Raw genomic sequence first — 9330 nt, forward strand, 5'->3', positions numbered from 1 at the left:
TATTCATCTGATATATTCTGCTATTTCTACTCTGACTAGCAAGTGGCACTGGTAATAATCCTAAGATCACTACCTTTGAGGTCCTACTTTTCAACTTACTTCCTAACTCCCTATATTCTGCTTTTAGCACCTCATGCCTTTTTTTACCTATATAGTTTGTACCAACGTGTACCACAACCACTGGCTGTTCACCCTCCCCCTTCAGAATGTCCTGTAGCCGATCTGAGACTTCCTTGACCCTAGCACCAGGGAGGCAACATACCATCCTGGAGTCTCGTTTGCGGCCACAGAAATGCCTATCTATTCCGCTTACAGTTGAATCCCCTATACCCATTGCATTCCTACACTTTTTACACCTCCCCTGTGCAGCAGAGCCAAAGGTGGTGCAACGAATTTGGCTGTTGCTGCTTTCCCCTGAGAGGCCATTCCCCTCAACAGTATCCAAAGTGGTATAGACTTCTTGCTCTGCCTGGTGGTCACCCATTCCCTTCCTGCCTGTGGACTCTTAGCCTGCGATGTGATCACCTCTCTATACATGGTATCTATGATAGTCCCCACCTTGCGGACGCTCCACAGTGTCCCCAGCCGCTGCTCCATCTCCAAAGCCTGGGCTTCCAGGAGCTGCAGCTGGAGACAGTTCCCACACATAAGCTTGCCCCGGACACTGGAAATGTTCCCTGCTTCCCTCAGACAGCAGGAGGAGTGCACCATGGGTCAGAGCTCTCCTGCCATGACTTACTCCTTTAAGTTCAATTAAACCTTTTGGAAGATACTTAATATCAATGAATATCAAATTATCTTGGGCCCTTCTTCCCTGCTCCCCATTGTTACAGAATATAGCCTGTACAAGCGATGAACCACAAATTAAGACTTTAAACACTATTAGCAATAAAAGTAGTACTGCTTACCCGGCCATACTCACGGCGCTCAAAGGATCACCTCATTCCCTCCTCACCAAACTCTGTCAGTCACCCTGCTTTCCCAGCACCTTCACCTCCCGATTCCTCTCACGCTTCACTTCAACTCCTGACTTCTCTCGCACTCCTAGCCTCTGACCTGCTTTTGTAGCCACAGAATTTATATGGCTAGACCAGTTCAGTTTCTGTTCAATGGTAACCCCAGGATGTTGATAATGAGGGACTTAGCAATCATAATGCCACTGATTGTCAAGAGGTGTTGGTTGGATTCTCCCTTGTTGGATATGGTTAGTGTCTGGCACTTGTGTGGCATGGATGTTACTTGCCACCTGTCAGCCCAAGCCTAGCTATTCCTCTGGATATATCTCTCAATGCTGTGTATCTCACAATGCTGGGTTTATCTCACAATGCTGGGTGTATCTCACAATGCTGGGTGTATCTCACAGTGCTGGGGATAGCTCAAAATGCTGGGTATATCTCACAATGCTGAGTATATCTAACAATGCTGGGTAAATCTCACAGTGCTGGGTATATCTCACAGCACTTGGGATATCTCACAGCACTGGGGATATCTCACGGAGCTAGGGATATCTCACAGCACTGGGGATATCTCACGGAGCTAGGGATATCTCACAGTGCTGGGGATATCTCACAGTGCTGGGTATATCTCACAGTGCTGAGTATATATCCGGCTGAAAATACAAAGCCTGTGTAATGACTTCCTGGTTTTATTTCAGATTTCCAGCACCTGCAGTTTTGTCCTTTTATTTTCTGTATAATGACTTATTTTAACATCATCGATTTATAATCAGAGACTTTCTGGAGTTGCTGTGCCACATTCCCTTCAGCTGTTGGTCAACATTTTACTACATTACAAATCTGTTCCACCATTCACTGAGATCATGAGACCTGTCTCCCAACTTCATTCCCCTGCCTTGATTCCATATCCTTTCATAACATTGGCTAATAGATCCAACGATCTAAGGATTATTAATTGAGCAAGGTTCTTGCTTTTTATGGAGCAGAGTAACACACTTCTAGCAGCCTTTGTGTGCAAGCCTAGCTTATGTAAATCTTCCTCAATTTACAGGCCTGTGTAAAAACGGGGTTGTTATCAAAGTGCGCTGGGAGTCCCGGTGTAAATGGAATCTGTCAGATGTTGCAATGTAGCGGATATGGTTTCTATTGGAGGGATCCAGACTCAGAATCCCCTGAGATGTGGAGGCGGATGATCCTCTGCACTAAATGCCGACAGCCCTGATCAATTTTCATCAAGCCATGTGCCTCGTTCTCCAACCCCACCTCCCCTCATGAGCCTATTCAGTGTCCTGGCATTGCCCTCTGAACTTTCTGCCTCAACCAAAACGTCCAATCATATGATGAGCTCTTTGGTAAAACCGTACAGTTTGAACCCACCCCAAATTTGTCAATCTTTCTCTAACTGTCTTTCGGTAATTTCCCATCACATGAAGCTTCTTGTGATCAACCCTCCAGAGAAAGACATTTGCTGATGTGGTCAACAGGACACTCAACTCATCTTAGCTAATTTCTACGTTCTCCAAGTTCTGCCCCTGATAGATCCAAGTCCCAATGTCTCTCTTCACCATCACTACCTCTGTTTCTTTCCAACAGCAACATTTACAAGAATGTTGCCAGGGTTAGAAAAGTGTAGCTACGAGGAGAGATTGGATAGGCTGGGGTTATTTTCCTTAGAACAAAGAAGGCGGAGAGGTGACTTAATTGAGGTGTACAAAATTATGAGAGGAATAGATAGAGTGGACAGGATAAAATTGTTTCCCTTGATGGAGAATTCTAGAACCAGGGGACATAGATTCAAGATAAGTGGCAGAAGGTGTAGGGGGGACATGAGGAAAAACTTTTTTACGCAGAGTGTAGTGGGTGTCTGGAATTCGCTGCCCAAGTTGGTGGTAGAGGCAGAAACTTTAAACTCTTTTAAAAAGTACCTGGATCTGCACGTTAAGTGCTGTAAGCTGCAGGGCTATGGGCCAGATGCAGGAAGGTGGGATTAGAAAGGGCACCTGGGTGTCCTCAGGCTGGCAAGGACATGATGGTCTGTAAGGTCCCCTTCTGTGCTGTAACTTTTCTATGGTTCTAACATTGTTTTGTTTCACAGTTCAGCAGGTTAATTTTTAAGCATGCTGAGAAGAAGCATTTGTCCTCTTACTACTTTTCACAATTTTCAATTCATACTGGTTAGAATGGTCAAGCTTCTGTAGTTAGTTTGTTTAAAGGCATTTCACAAGAGTGACTATCAAACAAGATTTGACACTGAGCTGCATAAGGAGAGATAAGGACAAGTGAGCAAAATGTTAGCCCAAGTGGTAAGTTTTAAGCTGCCTCATTAATGAGGGAGGTAGGTAGAGTGGCTATTTCAAAGTTCAGGGCCCAGGTAGCTCTCGGCAGGGCAGTTGCTATGGATTGATGGAAATCAGGGAGGCTCAAGAGACCAGGATTGAAAGTGGCTCAGATATCGGGGAGAGTTGTAGAACAGGAGGAGAAAGAGAGCTAGCCAGATGTGAGGCCAGAAAGGTGATAAAATATCTCCATAAGTCTGTGTGTTTGATGATGATGTGGGATTGATTGGGAGGAGATAATGTTGCTTTGTTGGGTACACATTACATGATTATTTGTTATGGATCATATTGTTGTTTGTGGAAGCTTGCTGTGCTCATATTGGCAGCCAAGTTTCCTAGATTACAGCAGTAACTATACTTCAAAAATACTTCATCAGCTATAAAGATCTTTGGCACATCCTGAGGTTATGATAGTTGCTATAGAAATGTAATCTCTTTCTTTGTTTCCTTTCTTAAACTTAGCTTGGTACAAATACTTTTAACTTTGTTCAGTTATCTGAAGAGTAACGAGATCAGATTCTGTCCTGTTCATTATTTCTGATCATCTCACCTTGATGCTGTGGTTTGTGAACACACTGGAGACAGAACAGAGACTTTTGTGACTCCTGAGACTGATTAAAATATGGGAGCAGAAAAACTCGAAGATGGATTGGAAAGTCACAAAACTGGAATAAGCCATTTAAGCCGGTTAGAAACTCAATCCTGAGTTGATAACTTCTGCTGGTAAATGCTGTCAATTGCCAAACACATTTCAGAGTGGGCAGTGTGTCTCAATGCACACAATGTACTCACTGGTTAGACTGAAGCTAAACGTCACTTGATGATTGTGTGGTTGGACTTTATCAGAGAGGTGTCAGTCCCTCCAGCTGTCAGAAGATGGAGCTTCATACTCAATGTTGTCCCATTGTTTGACTCCCCATCACCTTGTCTATCTCAATAGAAGTTGGAGAGATGTTAAAATTGAGGTGAGTCAAGCAGGATTAAAATCTTTCTACAAATTCACGTCGAATATCTTAGGACTGACAACAGAATGGTTCAGAGCATGAGGACATTGTGCTAAGCAGCAGAACAAAGCAGGAAAATGATGATAGACTCAGATGCCATTGTTTTCTTTTTAATATCTGATCTCTTTGAAACACATCAACCTTGTGAACAATTGATAACATTTGATGGTAGAGAAATATAATAAACAGTGAGACATGCCAAGCTTAAATTGTTTCTACATTTCCATGTCAAGTACCACAGGAATACCAATGGAATGATGAGGTGGCAAGGAAGGGGTAAAAATGTTTTAATATAGCACAAGACGGACAATAACAACTTAATGGCCTCATTGTTATTCCTGGCCCGTGATATAGGAAGATAGAAAATTGAAGCAGGAACAGGCCATTCAGCCCATCAAGCCTGCTTTACCATTCATCTAGATCATGGATGATCTTCTACCTCAATGCCATTTTCCTGCACTAACCCTTTGATGTCATTAATAACTGGAATTCTATCAATCTCTGCCTAAAGCATATTCAATGACTGAGCCTCACAGTCCTCCAGGGTTGACAGTTCCAAAGATTCACCACCCAAAGATTGATTAGCACCTCCTTCTGTGAATTGGTGTCAAATTTTGTTTGATAACACTGCAGTGAAGCCCATTGAGTTGTTTTACAATGTTATAGGAACTAATTAAATGCAATCTGGGCACTTAGAAAAACACAAGGTAATTGGGAAACATTACTTGTGAAAGGGAGATCATGTTTAACCAATTTATTACAGCTCTATGAAGGAGTAACCTGTGCTGGGGATAGAGGGAAACCTGTAGACGTGCTGTGGTTGGATTTCCAGAAGGCATTTGATAAGGTGCCACACCAAAGATTATTGTGGAAAATAAAAGCTCATGGTGTAGGGGGTAATATATTAGCCTGGATAGAAGGTTGGCTGGTTGGCAGAAAACAGAGAGTATGTATTAATGGGCCTTTGTCTGATTGGCAGGATGTGATGAGTGGAGCCCTGCAGGTGTCTGTGCTGGAGCCTCAACCTTTTGCAATTTATATCAATGACTGAGCTGAGGGAAGTGAAGGCATGGTAGCTACATTTACAGCTGACACAAAGATAGGTAGGAAACATTGTTGTGAAGAAGCAGACTTAAGGAGTTTGCAGATGGATATAGATAAGCTGAGTGAGTTTGCAGAAACCTGGCAGATGGAGTATAATGTGGGAAAATGTGAAGTTGTTCACTTTGGCAGGAAGAATAAAAAAGTAGAGCATTACTTAAATGGGGAACAACTGCAGAATTCCAAGGTACAAAGAGATATAGATGTTCTCGTGCATGAGTCACAAGTTAGTATGTAGGTACAGCAGGTAACTAAGAAGACTAATGGAATGCTATCCTTCATTATGAGAGGAATTGAACATCAAAGTAAGGATGTTATACTTCTTTTATACAGCCCATTGGTGATATCGCATCTAGAATACGGTGTGCAGTTTTGGTCTCGTCATGTAAGGAATGATGTAAATATGTTGGAGGTGGTTCAGAGGGATTTACTAGATTGATACCTGGAATGAGCGGGCTGTCTTATGAGAACAGGTTGGTGTCATGGAGCTATTAACGTATATAATATTTTGGAAAATATTTTTCTTTTCAAATAGAGGCTTAGTTTGCGGGCCTTTGTTAATGGGATTAAAGCCAGCTGGTCTGGGTGCTTTGACATGTACTACTTTTGATATGGAAGGGAGATAGTGTGCACTTGCAATTTTTGAATAGAACATTCAATAACTGGGGTGAATTTTGAAGCCGTTCTAGAAGCTACCAAGCAATGTGTTTATGTTAGCAATAAAATTGGTACTATGAAAGGGGTTTCATTGTTAAAAGGTGAAGTTCAAAGAGGCTGTTGATACAATGAGAATTAACATTCAATGGGGCTGGTAGGTATAACCTCAGTAGTTTGCGGGTATGCAGGGCAGAGGCAATGTAAGACCAAAAGGCAGCTGCAGGCCTCCAATTGGCTCCACAAAGAAAAGAGCCTCATTTTGAATTCATACGGTGAAAATGCTTTGCCTGGTGTTTGATTAAGTCTATGGCTTGCTGTTGCCTTAATGGATATTAGTTTGAGAATTTGTTAAAAGTTGGGATAGTAGTAATTTGTAGCCACATGTACATATATTTTAACCTATGTAAATTAATAAAATATTTCATTTAGTTTAATGTAAAACCTCGAGAATTAGTGGTCTGATTCCCGAATTTAGAGTTGCATCTCAAACATAACACTTAAAATAATAGGGTATGACAGTTGTTTAAAGTTTCCCTCTGGGATTTTTTAAAATAACTTCGCTTTATCAACTGCATCGGTCATAAGAGTTGGCCAGACTGGGCTTCTTTCCACTGGAGTTCAGACGAGTGAGGGGTGACTTGATTGAAGATATAAGATCCTGAATGATATTGACAAGGTTGACATGGAAATGATGTTACCCCTTGTGGGTGAGTCTAGAAGTAGGGGGCACAGCTCTAAGATTAGGCGTTGCCCTTATAGGGCAGAGATAAGGAAAAACTTTGTCTCACATTGGCCTGTGTGATATTTGATTGTATTTTAAATCCTAACGGAGATTTCATCCCGTCCTTGGATGAGGTTTCATCAAAAATGTAAAGCCCGCCTGGGCAATTGGACCCTCCGCCACCCATGAGGTTGGACAGGCCACGAAAAATCGCTGCCAATTGGGCCGTTTCTGTCTCAGAAGGCAGTGGAAGCTGTGTCCCTTAATATCTTTAAGGCAGAGGTAGATAGATTCCTGTTAGGCAAGGCGATCAAAGGTCATCGGGGGTAGATGGGTTTGTAGAACTTGAAATACAAACAGATCAGCCATGATCTCACTGAATGGCAGAGCAGGTTCGAGGGGTCAAATGGCCTACTTCTACATCTATTTGGCATTTATGGAACTAGACAAGTGAGGGAGAATGGCAAAGATAAATAAGCTTGAGAGGCAGGTTCAACATTATTTCTGGCTAGGGATTTCATCTTTGAACTATTTTCTCTATCTGCAGGGAAGGAATTTTCGAACAGGTTCCAGGAGACTAGTTAACGGGCCGTGTGAACTCAGAGATATAAAACAGTACAACATAGGATCAGCCAGACAGTTTAAACTCATCAGCAGAACTCCAAAATGGTAAAGCTCAAAAACACTCTCAGCAAATTTACATTTATACTCGAATATGGCCTGAATCATCAGGAGAATGTGATAAGGAGCAAAACAAACCAGGAAAATGATGATGGATGCAGACACCAATTTTTTTATTCTTAATTTGCCCCCTCTTTCAAGCCCGTGGCTTTTGTGGACACCTGTCAGCACTTTATAGTAAGAGTAAATCAATACAATCAAAGGGAGGAAGAACCCAATAGAGAGATTGTAAATATTTAAATATCTATCCTCCCACTGCATAGGATAATGTTCGAAACACAAGGTGTCATTCTTATTGTCTTTACTGAGAACCTGGGAGTGTATGTAAAAGCCGCAGACATTAATCTCCTTGATCCAGATGAGAGCACTGATGAACACTGCAGCCTTCCTGGTGTGTAAGGATTTAAATTTCAGAGGGTAGGCCACAGCGAGGAAGCAATTAGTGGAGATGAAGCAGAGGAAGCCAATGCTGATGTAGATATTCTGGTAGAGGAGCAGACCACTGAGTATGCAGAGTGCCCGTGAGTGGACCCAGTCATCGTGCTGTAGCATATACTGAACCCAGAAGAGCAAGGAAATGAGGTACAACAGGTCTGAGATGCTCAGAGTACAGAGATAGATTCCCAGCTCGTTCCTCTGTCTGATCTGCAGGTAGCTGTGATACAGGGACAGGAGATTAGTCGGGAGGCTGATGATGAAGAAGCAACGTAGACCGTGGGAAACAGGATTTGGTGGATACTGTGGTCGATAGAACAGTTGGTCATTGTTCAACACAATACTGTAACTTCCTTTTCTATTAAATATTCTTTTATCAGTTCCTGAGGACTTTATCTGTGTGTGGTTCTGATGCTTGTTTATTAATTCTTCTTTATTGAAAATTTTTCCCCTGCAGAAAGGAATTTATCCAATAATAGAATCATTGAACTGAACAGCATAGGAAGTAGAGAAAGTAGATTTGTATCTCTAAAGCATCTCTCATGTCCCAGAATGTCTCAAAGCTCCTCACCATCAATGAAATACTTCTGAAGTACAACATTGTTAGTACAGGAACCAATTTGCACACAGCAAGCTCCCAAAAACAGCATGTCAGTAATGACCAGATAGTACATTTTGATTAAGCTGGTTGAGGGAGAAATGTTGATCCAGGCCATTGAGGAGAATAGTGCAATTTGATAATTTCAGACCTCTTGTAGCTCATCTGTTTACCCTTGTGGATCCAAGTGAGATTCAGTTGCATATATCATCGAATCTTACAGCGTAGAATGAGGCTATTCAGCCCAATAAACCTGTAGTCTTTGAAGGAGCTATCCAATTAGACCCACTCCCCTCTGCTTTTCTCCCATAGTCCTGCAAATTTCTCCTTTTGAGTATTTATCCATTTCCCTTTAGGAAGTTACTATTGATTCTGCTTCTACCACACTTGCAGGTGGTACATTTCAGTTCAGAACAATTCACTGCATAAAAATTCCCCACTGGTTTTTGGCAATTTACCTTAATTCTGTATCCTCACATTAACCTACCTTCTGTCACTGGAAATTGTTCGTCTATATTTACTCTGTTAAAATCGCTCATATTTCAAACACCTCTATGAAATCTCCCCTTATCCTTCTGTGCTCTACAGAGAACCACACCAGCTTCTCTCTCAATATATGTAAAAACAAAGTATACTAACCAATGAAAGAAATCAGTTGCTTGTAGTCTATAAGGAGCAACACCAATGCCTGTACTCTGACTGATTGATTGAATTGTACACCTTGAAGTTCACCGTCTCTTTTCGCTTGTTAGAGTTGGGTAACACTGATGTTTTCTCCCTTAGGTTTCCACCGGGTGTGATAGAACTGAGACTGGGCTAGAGGAAGTGCAGTTACAACTCG

The 9330-nt window shown here is 42.0% G+C and overlaps 1 pseudogene; it reads right to left on the bottom strand.

Moving 5' to 3' along the window:
• Positions 1-7312: 7312 nt before the first annotated feature.
• LOC121292371 lies at positions 7313-8220 on the bottom strand (annotated as a pseudogene).
• Between the last annotated feature and the right edge of the window lie 1110 nt (positions 8221-9330).

The sequence above is a fragment of the Carcharodon carcharias genome, chromosome 20 (genome assembly GCF_017639515.1).
Source record: "Carcharodon carcharias isolate sCarCar2 chromosome 20, sCarCar2.pri, whole genome shotgun sequence".
NCBI lineage: Eukaryota > Metazoa > Chordata > Chondrichthyes > Lamniformes > Lamnidae > Carcharodon > Carcharodon carcharias.